The sequence below is a fragment of the Balaenoptera borealis genome, assembly GCF_965194805.1.
Source record: "Balaenoptera borealis genome assembly, chromosome: 14".
Taxonomy (NCBI): domain Eukaryota; kingdom Metazoa; phylum Chordata; class Mammalia; order Artiodactyla; family Balaenopteridae; genus Balaenoptera; species Balaenoptera borealis.
In genome coordinates this window covers 14,071,409-14,089,823 of record NC_138875.1, presented here as the reverse complement: position 1 = coordinate 14,089,823, position 18,415 = coordinate 14,071,409, and the positions used below count along the sequence as shown (strand labels likewise).

Below are 18,415 nucleotides of genomic sequence, written 5' to 3'. Positions count from 1 at the left end.
TTATATTAAAATTTTGATTTCCACAGAGCTCTGTAGTTATTGCTACCATCCTTGTATTTCAACACTGAACTTCAGGTTATTGAAAAGACAATTTTTCTTCCAGTTTCTTTCTTTCTATTTCTCTCTTAAAAACAAACAAAATAAACAGGACTTGGCCTTTTCTGACAATGCCGGGAAGTACAATCTGAGTGACAAAGTCCAATTGAAATAGGCACCTGATGGTGACAGAGAATCTGCATGGCAAAGCCTGGTTTGAATGAGACTGGAGATGCTCCCCAGGGCCCCGAGGCCCCTGCCCCATCCTTCACACCAACGGTGGAGGAACGTGCTGGCGCTGGATTTCATTTTCTCCGGGATGACCACACACAGTGCCCTGGCACGCTGAGTGTGCACTTCCTGTGAGAGCCTGACTCGCATCCACCAGCTGGTGTGTTAAGAGACGACCCCTGTTACTGAACAGCCCTTAGACAAGAGCGACAGGTGCAGCCAACAACCGCCACAGGGTAACAGCCCAGGACTCTTGCAGCTAGCTCTTCGTCCTGCAATCTGGTGAGCTGGAGCTCTGCAGCCTTGGGGAGAAGAGCTGGTTTTGTGATAACAGCCTGCAGGTGCACATGCCAGCTCACCTCTGATGGAGCAGGCTATCTAGTTGTCCCCCACGCTAGACAGAACTCACAAACGTACCAGTCACCTTGTGTTCATACTACCTGAGACTTGTCTTCCTGGAGACAGTATCTTCCTGTGATGCTCCAGTTTTCAATTACTTACTCTTCTCATGAACAGTCTGTCCAAACTGCAGCCCATTATTTGTTTTTAATTGACATTACTATTCACTATATTAAGAAACAAACTTTCTAGAGGGCTTTTTTTGGGCATAATCCAACCACTAGAGCACATTTCCAAGTGAAGACAAAAATATTCTCTATATGATACCTAAAGATTTGGCCAGTTCTGATGGGGAAAAAAATTAGTCGACTATGGTCTGGGGGTCGTCGAAATGAAATAACTGGTTGACAGTATTTTGTTGTTGTTTGTTACTTTGGCTTGACATAGAGTATGAGTTACAGAAATGGTCACTCGTTTTTTTCTATTTATGTCTAACTTTGACAGGTTTCCTGGAGTCTCCTGAGTGGCATGCTGCATCTCCAGCCATCCTAGAGGATGCCTGAGTCTTCAGAGAAACCTAATTAAAACTGTGGTTAGAAAAATCTTACTTTTAACATATTTAATCATAGAAATGTTATCATGTGCAGATCCATACAGGATGACTAGGATCCTTTTACATCCAAATATCAGAGGATGCCTTGTGTTTATAATTGTTTAAATTTAAATAACACCCTCAATTTCCTATCACTGGATAAATTATAAAAATAATTCATATACAATTTACAGAGTTATATTTTTTCCAAAACTGTATTTCTAGAAATATGCTGCATCAATTTCTTACAAACTCAGTATGCTCATATTCTATTTTATTTAAGTCATCACTTGTTTTATCTGTACTTTTCTATTTGTTTTACCCATCTTACTAGTACTTCTGGAGTCTAATAAATCACTCATAGTCTTCCACATTTAAGCTATACCAAGCTAAAGGGATGTTACTGCCTCAAATGTTGTTTTCACGTATTGTACTTTCTCTTGAAAAAGAACCTTCTTTTGGTCACTCTACATGCCTCTTCTTTCCCTGATAATCTTGCCTGCTTGACTTGAAACTATTTTGCTGTGTGATACGTGGGGAGATGGGGTGCTGTTGTCGCTTCCTCCTGACACTTGTCCTAGGTGAACGAAATCTCCTCAGGAGCATTACGCTGGCTTCCTGCAGAAACCTGCTGTATAAAACACCTTCTATGACATCAATACTCTGCCCTAGTTAGTTTCTATTTCCTGAAGCTTTTTAAGGATGATTTGAATGTTCTCACTCTAAATCCCTCAATTTCTGCCTTAAAAGTACCAACCTTCTTTGACACTTCCTTGTGAAACTTGGCTGGTGCTCCGTGTAAGAAATTCAGCCTTTATCTCCCCGTTGCATCGTCTCCCTCACCACATCCCTCTAGTTGCCTGTCTCTTCCCGCTCTCCAAAACATTTGTTCTCCTGCAGACACTCCTTTACGCAGGCAGGTAAAACAAGAAGCGGGCCCCCCAGTTGTCACATTTCATCCCCAACAGAGAATCGTACAAAATCCAGGAGCAACTCATCACTACTTGTAGCCTGTAGCAAAATGGGTCATGAAATTTGCCCAGATTTTCCATAGGGCTCAACATAAAATTTTCAACAAACAAAATTAAATATGTGTTCTCTAATAATTGCTTGTGAATGTCCAATCTTTTTTTCTACATCTTTATTTCAATTTCTATTTAATTTTGCCTCTTATATCACTCTGAACTGCATGCCCAAACTCTTACTATCCTTGCCCTGGTTGAAAGAATTTTCAATACTTTCCATTTTCTTACATTTTTAGGATTTATCTCTTTGTCTGAGGATCACACAGTCAGTTTTCCTGGCATAATTCTTACATTTCATATACTGACTCTTCTTTTTTCCTATTACTAATGGGACGTATGTTAATACGGGATTTAGGCTACCCAATACTTCTTTTCCACATTTACAATCCATCAACCTTAAATGAAATAACTGGTTATCTCCCTGGCTTTTGCCTCTGAAAAAAATCCAAAATCCACAATATGACAAGGGCTATAACACACCTCTCATTCTTGTAATTTTTTTCCTCTCCACCATTGAGAGTAAAGATGGATGCCTTTCACTTCTGTGTAGACTCTTCATACATTACAGTAACTTGGCGGGGACCCACAGCTTTGAATGATCTTAAAGAAAAACTGTGTTTGCCGGATCCAAAAGTTGTTCTCAGTCTAAACCTAACAGAATTCCTTCCTTTGGCACCTTCCCTTGTTTTTTTCCCTAAGACCAACATCAGTCATCTGTCTGCCGCCACATAAACAAGATCTGGAGAAGTGCTTAGAAACTTGTTTAACACTCTTTGGTATTGCCAAGCTTTACAGGAGACAGAATTCTCCCACAAATTCTGGGTAATCAGCATTGGAAATATCCATGAAATCACATTTTACTACCTGCCTTATCCTCCTTCTCTCTACAGATCATCTCACTTCCCTCCCGTGTGCCATGAAGAACTTTGAATGTTTGTTCTTCCCAGCTTCAAAAATTCAGAAAAAAACCATCTAAGTTAGAATTGTTTGCCATCCCTAAGAACTTGATCACATTGCTAACTTGGAGCTGAGAGTAAATGATATTTCAAAAGACACTGGCAATAATGTTCTTTGCAGAACTGTTTCAATGGCAGGAAACTAACTGGCTTCCTTTGAAACATTCATACACACACACACACACACACACACACACACACACACACACACATCTCCATACACTCAGACCCTCTTAGAACATTCTCTCTTGGTGATTATGCCTGTCCTCTAAGCCTAGAGTATCTGGGCTTGACTTTATGAAGTAAGCTGGGTTTACCCAGTGAAAACAGTGGGATGATGAGGAAAATCCCCAAAAGCGGGTGCCTCTCAAGGAAACGGAGTCAGGACAACAAGATAGAGCTGACCCTCCTCTTATGGAGACTCAACCTCTTCCCCACTCTCAGAGCTTGAAGGTTTCTTTGCCATGAACTGCTTTATTTCTTTGGTCTTTCTTCCATCATTTCTCCACCACCTTTAATCTCAGAGTGTAGCTCTTCCTGCTCTGGAAACGGTTCTTAAAAGTACTTCATTATTCACATTACTAACTCTTTCAGCACCATTTAATCTATTTGTTTTCCTCTCCAGTCAAGCACCCCCTTCTCTGCTGGCAAATCAGATGGATTTGCCATTGCTTGACTTCTTTTCTTTCTCCATCAACTTCATCCTATATATAAATCTTCCTTTATTGCTCTTTGATTCCTGTTATTCATTCATGATCAACTTCTTCATTGCTTTCCTATACAAATAAATTTCTTCTTTGAAAGCCTTTAGTCTCATCCCGTCTTGTAAACGTTCTCTCTTGCTGAATTAAGACATGTTCCACCCTTCTATGACTTTTTAAATAGAATTTCGGCTTATATTTTTTAATTTGAACATATTTTAAAGTGAACTTATTCTTCCACCACAGATATTAGCTAAGTTTTCCAGATTCTTCAAATTAATTTGACTTTTATCTTTAAAATATAAGGAAAAATGCAGTATTCATTCAGAGGTTAGGAAATGTTTTTCAAAAACTCTTTATTTACTACCTATATCTAGTAGATACTGTACTAGATATTTGACATATTCAGATGATGGAAAGACCTACTGTCCACACTCTACTGTGGAGCTAGATGTACAAAGAAACAACTGCATCCAGTGAAACACGATGGACCAGAGAGGTGGACCCAAGAGGTCTCCATTAGTAGGAAGTGATCAAAGAGGTCTCAAAAGAAGAGGAAGTGAAGTGCTGAAGATGGAGCTGAAGTCTGCCAATCAGCTAGCCACAGAGAGAGTGGGAAAGTGGACAAGAGAGGGCCATGGGTGACTTAACTCTAACCCCAACCCTAACCAGCCCATTCCTAGCCATAAACTTAATGCTACTGGCAAGCGTCATCAAACCACACGCCTAATTTCCTAGTGCGCAGGAACGCGCAGGCTGAGCGCTGCCCTTACCCCACACCTGGTTAGCTCAGCCTCCAGCAGCCTCCCACCTTCCTGAATCACCTGCCTTACAGTTTCTGTAAAGGCATGCATGACTTTTCTTAGGCTCCCAAGGCTTCCCCCCTCTTCTTCTGTTTCTCCTCTCCTTTATTCTTATCTCAGGGATTAGGGTCCCATGTCCTACAGATTAATCACGTTCATTGTCTTGGGTCTCCCACTCCCAGCTCATGACTGCCAAAGGTCTCTCCTTTCCTTTCTCCCATTGCGGACCTGTCCTTTCTGGAGCAGTGGATCCTCAGCTCCTTTGTTCAGCAGGAACTCTCTTACTGGCACTGTCCTTGACAGCTCTTCTGGCTCATCTTTATGGTATTCACTGCCCTTCCATGACTCTCTTCCCTCCCCATTAACCCTGTAATTTTTTTCCCCGTATTTTCTGTGGCCCCTAGTACTATCTCGCCTTCCACCTCTAGGTGGCGCTGTTGCATCGGTATGGGCAGGTGGCACGAGCTCTGTCCTTTGCGGTTTCATTCCGGACTGCCCTCAGCTGCAGATAACAGGCTTCTTCCTCACAAAGACTACACCATCCATATAAAGAGATCATTGCTGTGCCCTTGTTCGTCACACCTGAAAGACTTCTGCTAACAGTCTATTTACTGGAATAATTTCTTAAACTGCACCCATAATCCATTTGTCTTTGGACTCTGGTAAAATTAGTTAACCTCGCTAAGCCTCACTTTCCTCATCTATGGGGATAATAGTAGTAGACACCTTAAACTGTGATGATACAATTTAAATGATACAATGTATACAAATGTTAGGCACCATCTCTGTGCCACAGTAAACAAGCAATAAATGCTAGACATTACTATCACTGGTGTCATCGTCAACATCATCAGCTCTGTCATATACAAACTGTAGTCCTTCTTCGTTCTTTAAGTGAAAAATTCCTGGAATGTTATTCTAATTCCCTCTTCCCTGGGGTTTGATTCTCTATCCCCAAATACTCTTTTTCTTTTCCAAAAATATCACCATCCCAAAAGAAGCCTCAATTGCTTCAATCCCACTGTTTTATTTCTGGGAAGAATGGTGAGAATTTTTAGTCCTAAACATGCTAAGTAAAATCACAACAAATTTCTCCTGAGTCCTGTCCCTTTTTCTCCTATAAGATCTCCAGAATAAATCCATATTCTCTATTGATCTAAAGCTCACATCAAACTTCTTACTGGGAAAAATTTGGTTTACTGAAAAATATTTCCCTTGGGTTCATCCTAATTGAGCTGATAGTCAGGGTGCCCAGCCATATAACCTCTTGTCGGACGGCTGTTCCCGCCCCTTGTTAAAAGAGTCCTTGCAACAAATGTACCTTTGATGCCATGTTTATGGTGCTCTCTTCCTCTTTCACAAACTTCCCAGATTTTCTTTACTTCTCTCTTTATTCTATTCCTTTCTACCTATAATACATGAGAGGCAAAACAGACAAAGCATCCATTAGGAGTGCGATCATTCCCTTCCTTTTCCTCCTCATTCTCTTATTCCTCACCCTTCCTCACCCTCACCCAGCCCTTCCACATTCTGCTGTCTCCTCCTCTTCAAGTACCCACTGTAATGGACTCTAACCTAGCTAAAAAGTCAGATCCAAAAGCCTCTGTTCCAAAACAGGGCACTCATGCAGATAACTGACCCCAAGAAGTTGTAAGAACCGGACCCACCGCAAGCTCTAACCGCCTTCGTCTACTCCTTAGGCCACTTTTGCAATTTTAGTAATATCTACAACCTCTTTCTGGTACACGTCTCACAGCTGAAACTGTTTTGAGCTCCTGACCACACTGGGAGGTAGTTTTATCAGATGTTAGATTTATAGATGAGAAAATGCAATGAAAAAAAAGAAGAACTTTGCCTAAGTTCCGTCTGATAATAGAAACAGCAATAAATTCATGATCCCACCACTTTTCCTATAAGACAAAAGGGGCCCTTTTCAAATATTCTCAGTGGGATGGCTCAGTGCACGCTGCCCTCGTCTGAAAAACATTCAATTTCCATTCTTTTGTCTCTCTCCCCTCTATGTATCCCACACTGACAAAGCTTGCTCCTCCTTGCAAGAGCAAGAATCAGACTGATTGGTTCTATAAAGTTGATTTGGTTCACAAATCCACATGAAAAGGAGAAATACCCTATATTCACATGAAGAGGAAAAATGGTGTGACTTTGGGCAAGTTCTTTCAACCCTCTTTACCTCAGTCTTCTCAATAACAAAATGAGAGGGCTGAGTCTGACTGTCTCCAAGACCCCTTGTACTGGCACATTCTGCGATATTATTATTTTAACAATGATACAAATGATACTGAAGATAATATTTCAATCTCCTTTCTTGACAAACATGATATTAAGTGGGATTTATCCCGGGGCATGCAAGGATTCTTCAATATACGTAAATCAATCAATGTGATACACCACATTAACAAATTAAGGAATAAAAACCATATGATCATCTCAATAGACGCAGAAAAAACTTTTCACAAAATTCAACACCCATTTATGATAAAAACTCTCCAGAAGATGGGCATAGAGGGAACCTACCTCAACATAATAAAGGCCATATATGACAAACCCACAGCAAGCATCATACTCAATGGTGAAAAACTGAAAGCATTTCCACCAAGATCAGGAACAAGACAAGGATGTCCACTCTCACCACTCTTAGTCAACATTGTTTTAGAAGTCCTAGCCACAGCAATCAGAGAAGAAAAAGAAATAAAAGGAATACAAATTGGAAAAGAAGAAGTAAAACTGTCACTGTTTGCAGATGACATGATACTATACATAGAAAATCCTCAAGATGCCTCCAGAAAACTACTAGAACTAATCAACGAATTTGGTAAAGTTGCAGGATACAAAATTAATGCACAGAAATCTCTAGCATTCCCATACACCAACAACAAAAAATCAGAAGGAGCAATTAAGGAAACACTCCCATTTACCACTGCAACAAAAAGAATAAAATACCTAGGAATAAACCTGCCAAAGGAGGTGAAAGACTTGTACTCAGAAAACTATAAAACACTGATGAAGGGCTTCCCTGGTGGCGCAGTGGTTGAGAATCTGCCTGCCAATGCAGGGCACACGAGTTCGAGCCCTGGTCTGGGAAGATCCCACATGCCGCGGAGCAACTGGGCCTGTGAGCCACAACTACTGAGCCTGCGCGTCTGGAGCCCGTGCTCCGCAACAAGAGAGGCCGCGACAGTGACAGGCCCGCGCACCGCGATGAAGAGTGGCCCCCGCTCGCCACAACTAGAGAAAGCCCTCGTACAGAAACGAAGACCCAACACAGCTATAAATAAATAAATAAATAATTAATTAATTAATTAATTTAAAAAAAACACTGATGAAAGAAATCAAAGATGACATAAACAGATGGAGAAATATAACATGTTCTTGGATGGGAAGAATCAATATTGTGAAAATGACTATACTACCCAAAACAATCTACAGATTCAATGCAATCCCTATCAAACTACCAATGGCATTCTTCACAGAATTAGAACAAAAATTTTACAATTCGTATGGAAACACAAAAGACTCTGAATAGCCAAAGCAATCTTGAGAAACAAAAAAAGGAGCTGGAGGAATCAGGCTCCATGACTTCAGACTATACTACAAGGCTACAGTCATCAAAACAGTATGGTACTGGCACAGAAACAGAAATATACATCAATGGTACAGGATAGAATGCCCAGAGATAAACCCACGCACATATGGGCACCTAATTTATGACAAAGGAGGCAAGAACGTACAATGGAGAAAAGATAGCCTCTTCAATAAGTGGTGCTTGGAAAACTGGACAGTTACAGGTAAAAGAATGAAATTAGAACACTACCTAACACCATACACAAAAATAAACTCCAAATGGGTTAAAGACTTAAATGTAAGACCAGACACTATAAAACTCTTAGAGGAAAACATAGGAAAAACACTCTTTGACATAAACCACAGCAAGATCTTTTTTGACCCACCTCCTAGAGTAATGGAAATAAAAACAAAAATAAACAAATGGGACTTAATTAAACTTAAAAGCTTTTGCACAGCAAAGGAAACCAAAACAAGACAAAAAGACAACCCTCAGAAAGGGAGAAAATATTTGCAAATCAAACAACAGACAAAGGATTAAGCTCCAAAATATACAAACAGCTTACGGAGCTCAATATCAAAAAAACAAACAATCCAGTTAAAAAATGGGTGGAAGACCTAAATAGACTTTTCACCAAGGAAGACATACAGATGGTCAAGAGGCACATGAAAAGATGCTCAACATCACTAATTATTAGAGAAATGCAAATGAAAACTACAATGAGGTATCACTTCACACCAGTCAGAATGGCCATTATCAAAAAATCTAGAAACAATAAATGCTGGAAAGGGTGTGGTGAAAAGGGAACCCTCCTGCACTGTTGGTGGGAATGTAAAATTGATACAGCCACTATGGAGAACAGTATGGAGGTTCCTTAAAAAACTAAAAATAGAACTACCATATGACCCAGCAATCCCACTACCGGGCATATACCCTGAGAAAACCATAATTCAAAAAGAGACATGTACCACAATGTTCACTGCAGCACTATTTACAATAGCCAGAACATGGAACCAACCTAAATGTCCATCGACACATGAATAGATAAAGATAAATATTTTTCATAAATAGGTAAATATTACTCAGCCATAAAAAGAAACGAAATTGAGTTATTTGTAGTGAGGTGGATGGACCTAGAGTGAAGTCATACAGAGTGAAGTAAGAGAAAAACAAATACCGTACGCTAATGCATATATATGGAATCTAAAAAAAAAAAAAAAAGGTTCTGATGAACCTAGTTGCAGGGCAGGAATAAAGAGGTAGACATAGAAAATGGACTTGAGGACATGGGGTGGGAGGGCAAAGCTGGGGCGAAGTGAGAGTAGCATCGACATATATACATTACTGAATGTGAAATAGTTGGCTGGTGGGGAGCAGCAGCATAGCACAGGGAGATTGGCTTGGTGCTTTGCAGTGACCTAGAGGGTAGGATAGGGAGGATGGGGGGGAGGCTCAAGAGGGAGGGGATAGGGAGACACGTGTATGCATATGGCTGATTCGCTTTGTTGTGCAACAGAAGCTAACACAGCATTGTGAAGCAATTACACTCCAACAAAGATCTATTAAAAAAAAAAAAAAGAATGACACAGCCCGAAGACATGATATAAACTTATTAGAACCAAATGGGTCCAAGATGGCGGACAAGTCGACTTCCACTAGACCTTGAGCCTCAGTAGATGCTCACTGTAACACATCAGCAAGCTAAATGACACGCCCACAGGCACCACGACAGTTCCAAGACTGACCATAAGGATTAAAACGTGGGCAGTGGTCCAACTCCTGGAAATCCCTGCCCCTTCCTGAAATAGCTGGACTACTCCTCCCACTCATTAGCCTATAAAAACTGACAACCCCATACGCTGGTGCCTTTTCTCCCCTTCTGAGGTGGCCCACACTCTGTCTGTGGAGTGTGTTTCTCTCTAAATAAATCCATTTCTTACTATCAAAAAAAAAAAAAAAGCATAGAAACACCATGTATAACTCTTTTATTAATAATAGTGGGTCATCTTTAATGTACGCTTACTATGTGCCAGATGGTGTTAAACAATTTTTATGGGTTATCTAATTTAATCCTCATAAGATCCCTATGTAGTCCTATTTATGCCCACTTTACAGATGAGGAAATGTAGGCACAACAAGATTAAATAACTTGTTCAAGGTCACGGGCAAGTAGCCAAGCCAAGGTTCAAACTCAAACAGTGAGACTTCAGGGGCAGCCACCACGTTCCACTGCTTTCACTTTCTTAATGCTTTTCAATGAAAGAAAAATATTTAATTAGTGGCTATTAATTTTTTCAGGTACAGCACTAATCCTCTAATTTAAATCATGTACAACTTTGCCTTTAGTAGGTTATCAATAAGCACTTTAAGACCTGTTTCTTGCAATTATTTGTTGCATAAGGACTTCAGAATAATGTCAAGAATAACAAATAGTTTTTACTTACAAAGAGGCTGGCAAATTGAGTTTCCTTCATCTGTAAAACCTCTCCACATAAAATTAGTCATCCTATTTTATACCTTATTTTTAGGCTGCTTTATGTTCTCTTAACATTTGGTGCCGTTGAAAATCAAAAATCACAGCAATTCTATGTCTGGGGAGTTACTTACCAGAGGCTCATGTTCAAATATTAATTTATAGTCCATGCTAATTTTAGGAATTAGTGCTTTTTTAAATAACATGCACCTTGCCCAGCTTTTAAAGGATTTGTTATGAATAAGGAGTGATCATTATGCATATGTGTCATGCTGAGTGTCCATGTGAGTTGAACGGTGAATATATTTTAAACATTTTTTTCTGCCATTTACTCTCTTCTTCGAAAAAGCATCAAAACTAAATGATAGGCCAAACCCGTATGTTGCTAAAACACAGAAATCCCCACTCAGTTACTGAAAATTTACATTTTTTTAAATGAAGGTACAATGTTTAATATTATTACTACTATCATTTTTGAATTATTAAATCATCTCACAGGACACTTGCAATACAAATAACAATAACGAAAGTAAAAAAGAAATCAAACACGTTCTTCCAAAAGTATGCCACTTGAAAGTGAACTATAAAAATGAAAAATTTTAAATGATTGTTTTGTTTCAGCAAAGCACAGTTTGGGTGTCTCAGACAAGGTTATAAACACACACTATGATTTTTGTGCATTCATGCAGTGTTCCACAATGGGAGATGCTAGCGGTCCTTCTAGGAGTACTATCTGAGGGACTGCACAGAAAGCTTAATTTAAAACCATCAGCCTCTTCACTGTACACAGAATGACATAATCAAAGGACATACACTCTGCCTTCACACCACTACAGCTGTCACGAATATTATATTCAGGCCAAGATTTGGGATTTTATAACAAAACACATTTCTGTAGTTGAATCTATAGGACATTACACAAACCATAACTCATGTAGTCTGGGGCATCATGTACCCTAATATTTAATAATAAATCCAAAATAGTAAGCATGCTGGTTATCCTTCTGTATTAGTTTTCTATTGCTGCTATGACAAATTACCACAAGTTTAGGGACTTAAAACAGCACCAATTTATTATCTTACGGTTCTGGAGGTCAGAAGTCTCATGTGTCACTGGGATAAAAATCAAGGTGTCAGCAGAGCTGTGTTCTCTGGAGGATCTCAGGGAAAATGTTTCCTTGCCTTTTTCAGCTTCTGGAGTCTACTCCCATTCCTTTGCTCTTGGCCCCTTCCACCATCTTCAAAGTCAGCAATGGCCAGTAGAGTCCCTCATATCACATTATTCTGCCTCTGCCTCTTCCGTCTCCCTTTTCTACTTTTAAGGTCACTTGTGATTACATTGAGCCCATTTGAATAACCCAGGATAATCCCCCTATTAGAATGTCAGCTGTTTAGCACCCTGAATTTCCCTTGCCATGTAACCTAACATAGTCACAGGTTCTGGGGATTAGCGCTGGACATCTTTGAGGGACCGTTATTCTGTCCACCACACCTTCTAAAGAATTAAAAAGAAACCTTGATAAAATGTCCTGAAGTTCACATGAGAAGTCTTTTTCAGACCTCAGAGAGGAGACATATTCTAGGCATGAGGTTTTCCAGCTATGCCAACTATCAGGTCCACCAAATTTTTGCATCTTCTCAGACATTTCTATAATCAGAAGTCATCTTCAACCCCAGACATGCTCTTTTTTCCAATGGCAATTAATAAGGGACACAGGAGAATTTTTGTAGTTTGCCTACAAAAATCCAGCACTAGCCAGGATCAATATTTTGCAATTCCTCATTTTCTCTGATGCCCCACATCAATTGCTTTTTATTCTATTCAGCAAACGATTATCTAATGCCAACAAAATGCCTGGCACTGTGCTAGGTGCTGAAATATAAATACAAAGAGAAAAAACGCAAACCATACTCTTGAGGAGCTCACTCATGTGTGTACGTGTATATGCAAGTGTGCCTATTTGTGTGCATGTGTATATGTGATGTGTGCTTACGTGTGCGTGTGCATGTGTGTGAGAGAGAGAGAGTATTGTTGAGTGAGACCGGAGCATCCAGGACAGGCAGAAAAAAACATTATTTCAATGTACTGTTGACACACACACTATGATTCTTTTCTAGCTCTACTTCCCTTTTCCGGTCCTGCTGCCACATGCCTGGTCCAGGCCATTATCACATCTTGCTTCAGCTACTGTGAGTCTCCCGGCTGGTCCCCATCCTTTCAGTCTCCCACCTCCAAAACGTTCCACACTCAAATATAAACACAGCTGTAGCTGTGTCACTCCCTGGCTCAAAAGTGATACCTTCTTCATTGTCTATGGAAAAAGATATACATTTCTCCACATGCTATCCAAGGCCCTCTGGGCTCCACCTGCCTTTCTCATTTTATGTCCTTTTAACGTCATGCGTACTTGGGCTGATTGCAATCACAGCGGTCCCTCAAAATCGTCCTGTGCTTTCCCAGGCCTCTCTCTACCTCTGACCATTGAAGGCCACTCTACCCTTTCCCCATATCCAAATAATATCCATTCTTCAGAACCAAGACCAACCATCACTCCTTCCATGGAACATTCTTCTGTCCCTTCTCCACTGAAAATAATCTCTCTACCTAGGGCTCCGACAGCATTTCATTTTTTATTCTTTAATAAAAACTATCCATTTCTGCCTTAGATCTTTTACTTTGCTAAATATCAAGGCCCCTCTCCCAGATTATAACTTCCGTGAGAGGAGTCACTGGTGTTATGTCTCTTGGAAACATCTACAGTAACTGGCACAGCACCTTGTCCATAGCAAGGACACTGTACTCACGTTTGTCAGGTTCAGCGGAATGGGTCAGCAGCGTCATCTTCCAGAATGCTGTCACAAGCACTGAATGTTTCTATGGCTAGTTCTCCTTGGAGCTGATGGTCGGTGGGTGCATTTTTCTCCATTATATTCACAAACACGGTGAGACAGACAGGAATTGACAGACATCCACAGTGAGGGAACCAATTTCTTCTGAGAATGACTTAAAGTAACTGATTAACCCACAAATTCGAAGGCCAGAATGAATGTGTATGTTACACAAAAACAAAAGTAAGGTAACACAGAACCTCAAATGGCCCTGTAAGTCAATCTAGAAGCATCACCTGATTTCTACATTAATGCTACAGAAAATAAAGAACGTATAGAACATATAGAATTAACAGGAATTCCTGATTTTGCGAACGTGCATGTGTGTCCAAAACAACTGTTTCATAATAAATATTTATGGTAAGACAGGCTATGAAGCCACGAAAGTGTTTTTAGTTGTCATTGTCATCAATTCTACTACATAATTATCATCTCAAATCCAAAAATATCTTGAATGGGTAATAGTGAATAATCTAGATCATGAAATTCCATTAGAAGGGTATTAGCTGACTCAAGAGACTAATTATAACGAGGTATTGAGCTGCTTATCCACTCATCTCAATTGTAAAACCATAAACCACGCCGTATGGGCAGTGGCTGCCAATCAGGGTCATGTGGAATAGTGAAAATAGCATCGAACAAGGATCAGGCGCCCCAGCTCTGTCATTAACTCTGTGACCTTGGGAGCCCTTAATAGAGATCATCCCATAGGAGAAAAGCAGATCCCTTCCTTAGAAAAATACAGCTATACTAGCGGCAGATGCTGCTCATTCATAGAAAACACTCTTAAAACTGCAGAAAGATTGCACACACACACACATTCACTCACCTTTCCCAGACTAATACCTTCCTGCTTAATGGGCCTGTTTAGTACTACCATTAACCAGATGATTATAATTTGAGCAAGTGTTATCCATCCATGTCCTAAATAACAGTAGCTGACAAAATTATCAAACTGCTTCCTCACCCATGGAGTTGATCAGACAGAGGTCAAGGCTAAAATTACTGTATTTATTTCCGAGTCTACCTTTTAATAATAATAATAATAAAATCATTACATGTTGTTTTTAAATTTCCAAATCACCTGCCAATTATCTCATTTAATCCCAATAGCCCCGTAAAGTCAATGGGACACATTTTTGAAAGCAAGCAGAACTGCTGTTCGTGGGCTTTCTGAGCACCTCCAACTAAGCTAAATTTGGGGATACAAAAATGATTAAGACAAGGTTCCTGACTTCAGGTTGCTTTTGGTTAGTGGTAGAGACAAGACATTGTCTTCTAATTATTTCCTTATGCATCTTAGAAGTCCTAAGGGAGCACAAAGGAGGGGATTGTATTTCTACTGGAAAAAAGTGTGTGTGTGTATGTGTGTGCGCACAGCGGCAGAGGAGGGAGGGAGTTGGACAGAGAGAGATGTCAAAGACGGCTTCACTGAGAAGGTGATTTTGTCACTGGATTAACGTCCCTGTTCTATCTGTTCCTAGGAGAAGCTCTGAGTGTTACTGAATCTCTGTGTGCTTGAGATTCCTTCATCGATTAAATATAGATCACAGTGCTGAATTCATAGGGTTACCAGGAGGATGGTCTGATATAGCATATGGGAGAGCAATGTGTAAATATCAAAGCATTCAATATATACGGTATTATTATTTCCACCTGGCAGAGGCACCAACTAGGTCCACTCCAAAAGTGAATGGCTGGTCCAAGGTTGCTCCACCCCCTCTACCCAGTGCCAATGTCCCACTTCGGACTTTGGAGGTCCTTCCCTGACACTGCCTGCTGCAACGCTGGAGCACATATAGAAAGCACTCATCCTGATAGCATTTTATGAGCCCTAAAATCATATTAACATATTTATATAAGTAAACATTCCAACATCTGAAGACTCTTCTGTGAATTTTTGCCTCTAAATCCTAAGGGGATACTCTCCATAAAAGAAGGATCCAACAGAGCATTGTAAGGGAGGAATCGTGATAAGGAAAATCTTAAATATTTAATACAGGGAAAAAACAGTATATACTTTTTTTAACAAAGGGTTTTAAACTACCCAAAGTTTCAGAGAATAAAATACGGCAGATCCTCAACTGTTTTAAGTGATTTAACTGTGAACTTCAATAGAAAATACTTGAATAGAAATGTGCCTTGCATTTAACAGATACTCAACAACTGTTGAATTCAGAGATTTAACCTGATCATTCTTACCCCTAAATTTGTAATAATAAAAAATTTCCCCTCATATAACATCTATAAATCTTGTTTTAAGCCAATCTATTACAGTCCAATTTTCAGTTCTTCAAAGATAAAATTTTATTTAAATCTAATAAAGTCTCATCCATATATATAATTATTCCTCCCTTATTAATAATGTCTGGAAAATCTTAAGTTAAAAAATGTATATTTATTGTACACTATGTACCAGACAATGTGTTGAGAGATGGAAATAGACGTTTATGGGAATTTCACAAATAATAGCATTTACTGAATGTATCCATCTGTATTAGTCAGGGATCCCCAGAGAAACAGAACCAGCAGGAAACAGATAATAAGGAATTGACTCATGCAGTTATGGAGGCGGGCAAGTCCAGAATCTGCAGAGCTGATGTCCCAGCTCCAAGCCCGTCAGGCAGGAGAATTCTCTTACTCAGGGGAGGGTCAACCATTTTGTTCTATTCAGGCCTTCAACTGATTGGATGAGGCCCACCCACACTGGGGAGAGCAGTCTGCTTTATTTAGTCAACCAATTTAAATGCTAATCTCATCCAAAAACATCCTCACAGAAACACCCAGTGTAATGTTTGACCAGATATTCTAGCACCTTGTGGCCCAATCAAGTTGGCATGTAAAAATAACCATACCATCCAAAAAACCCTCTTTTTTCCCCTCTAAATTTGGTAAGAAATTAATCACCAAGGACAGGTCACTTCAACAAAACATCAATTGACTGGTTCTCTTTTTAGGTAAGGAGGCAGTAGAGGCTGCTGGTGACTTGAGGGCTCAAGCATATTAATTAGTAGAGTAGTTGGAAAGATTAAATGAGGTGACTTGTCAAATGCATGTCACATACTAAGTAACTGGAAAACATTAGCTGCTCTAACATTAATAACTACTGTTATTACTGTGAGCTCCAATTCTAGGCCTTACTATTAAAATATGGCACAACTGCCTTAGCCAGGATATTTCTTTCTATCGGCATATGTGGGAATTCTATCAGTTACTCATACACACAGTTTTATCAGTTGTTTATATACATAGATCATTTACTAACAATCAACTCAATCAAAATAACTTTCTGTATTTAGAAAATCGGTGATGGTGGGGGAGGAAATCTTAAAACACCCAAAGATTATAGAGAGACTCGGAGGCAGAACTGGGCAAAGATTCCCCCTCTCCCACTGGCTAAACCCAAGTGTAATCAATAACTGTGAAGGCCCTGGCATTCCAGGGTAGGAGGCAGGACAAGAGAGAGCTTGTTCCTCCCGTTCACCTTGTCTGCTTGACCCCAGACAGAGAAGCTTGGACTGTAGTTGGGAATTGCCTTCTAGAATGGCCCTGCCATAGTTACTGCGTGATTTGAGAGGCTCTCTTCATCCAAGTGTGGTCTCAGCTTCCTCCTCTGAAACTTCTGACCTTTAGGTACTTCTGCCCCATTCCTACTTCACCCAAAGGCTTAAAACTATGGTTTTTCTATGAGGACAAAGGAGGGCAATCTGAACATTTGGAGAAAGTCCTAAAAGTAGATAATTGAGGTTTTCCTCTCCCTCTGCTAACTCTCCCCGCTCCTACTGAAAAGTATTAGAGTACTCAGCATCCTCAAGGTCAAAGTTAAACCCAGGTTGATATGCATCTCCTTTCCAACCCTGCTTGCCCATCTTCTACTGTTCACATCAACTGCCTCTTCCAGAATTCATAATCTATGCAGAATAAGTCATTTCAAGTTCAGGGGGAGTTTGGGGGGTAGAAGCGCCCCCTACGCCTGCTTACCCATTTCTTTTCCCCTCTCTCTCTCTTAACATTTCCTTACTCTCTCAGCCAATAGAGGAGTTTAAACATGTAAATGCCGTTCTAAACTGCATTTAAAGAATTAACCCATTTTGCCCCTCACTGGTCTAAACCACAGGGTGCCAACCAGACGCTAATTGCTTTCTTCTGGTGGGGTTCCAGACAGCTCCTAGGAAGGAAAGAGCGCACATTCCTGGCACCAACTGGCTAATTCAATTTACTTCAACGGCATTAGCCTCTGTCAGAATATTCATGAGCAGGGGAATGAGGACCCGCGGCACAGGCAGGCGGCAGCCACTCGGGCTAAGGAAGGCGCGAGGGAGGGGGAGCGGACCGCGCGCCGTGCTCGGGGGACGGTGACCGCGACGAGCGGCTCTTCTCCTCGGCCGGGCGGGGCATCGGCTGGGCTGGCGCGCCTGGCATCGCAGCTCAACTCCTGGCGACCGCGCGGAGACTTTGAGAAAGATCCGAAGGCAGAAAAGCTGTGACACTTTTGACGGAGGGGGTAGGGGGGTGGGGGGGCGGGGGCAGCGCCGAGAGCGGGGACGAAGGGACCCAGCGGGACACGGCTGCCTGCTGGGGAAGGCAGCGATGTGAGCCGGACGTCTGCCCCGGAGGAGTCTGGACCGAACGTCCCCGGAGAGTCGCGGGCCTGCCAGGTAAAGCGGAGAGCTCGGGTGGGGCCCCGTGCGTCTGTTCCTGGGCTCCCAGCGCGGGGCTGCGCGGGGCGCCGGAGCCCGTTCTCCCGGGCGCCGCGCGCGGTCCGGCTCCGCGCCGCTCTCTGCCCG

General features: G+C 41.1%; 1 protein-coding gene and 1 long non-coding RNA gene across 3 annotated transcripts in view; one reads left to right on the top strand and one right to left on the bottom strand.

The window, feature by feature from the left end:
• LOC309610318 overlaps positions 1-18,415 on the bottom strand; it is a 382,265-nt gene that overhangs the window by 95,741 nt on the left and 268,109 nt on the right. The gene's annotated exons all lie outside the window — the stretch shown is intronic.
• CDH20 (cadherin 20) overlaps positions 18,172-18,415 on the top strand; it is a 217,199-nt gene continuing 216,955 nt past the window's right edge. Inside the window, exon 1 of one of the 2 annotated variants that reach the window (XM_082352984.1) lies at positions 18,172-18,286. The gene's annotated coding sequence lies outside the window, so the exon portion shown is untranslated. The remainder of the gene's footprint in view (positions 18,287-18,415) is intronic. The other variant, XM_082352982.1, reaches the window with a different exon arrangement.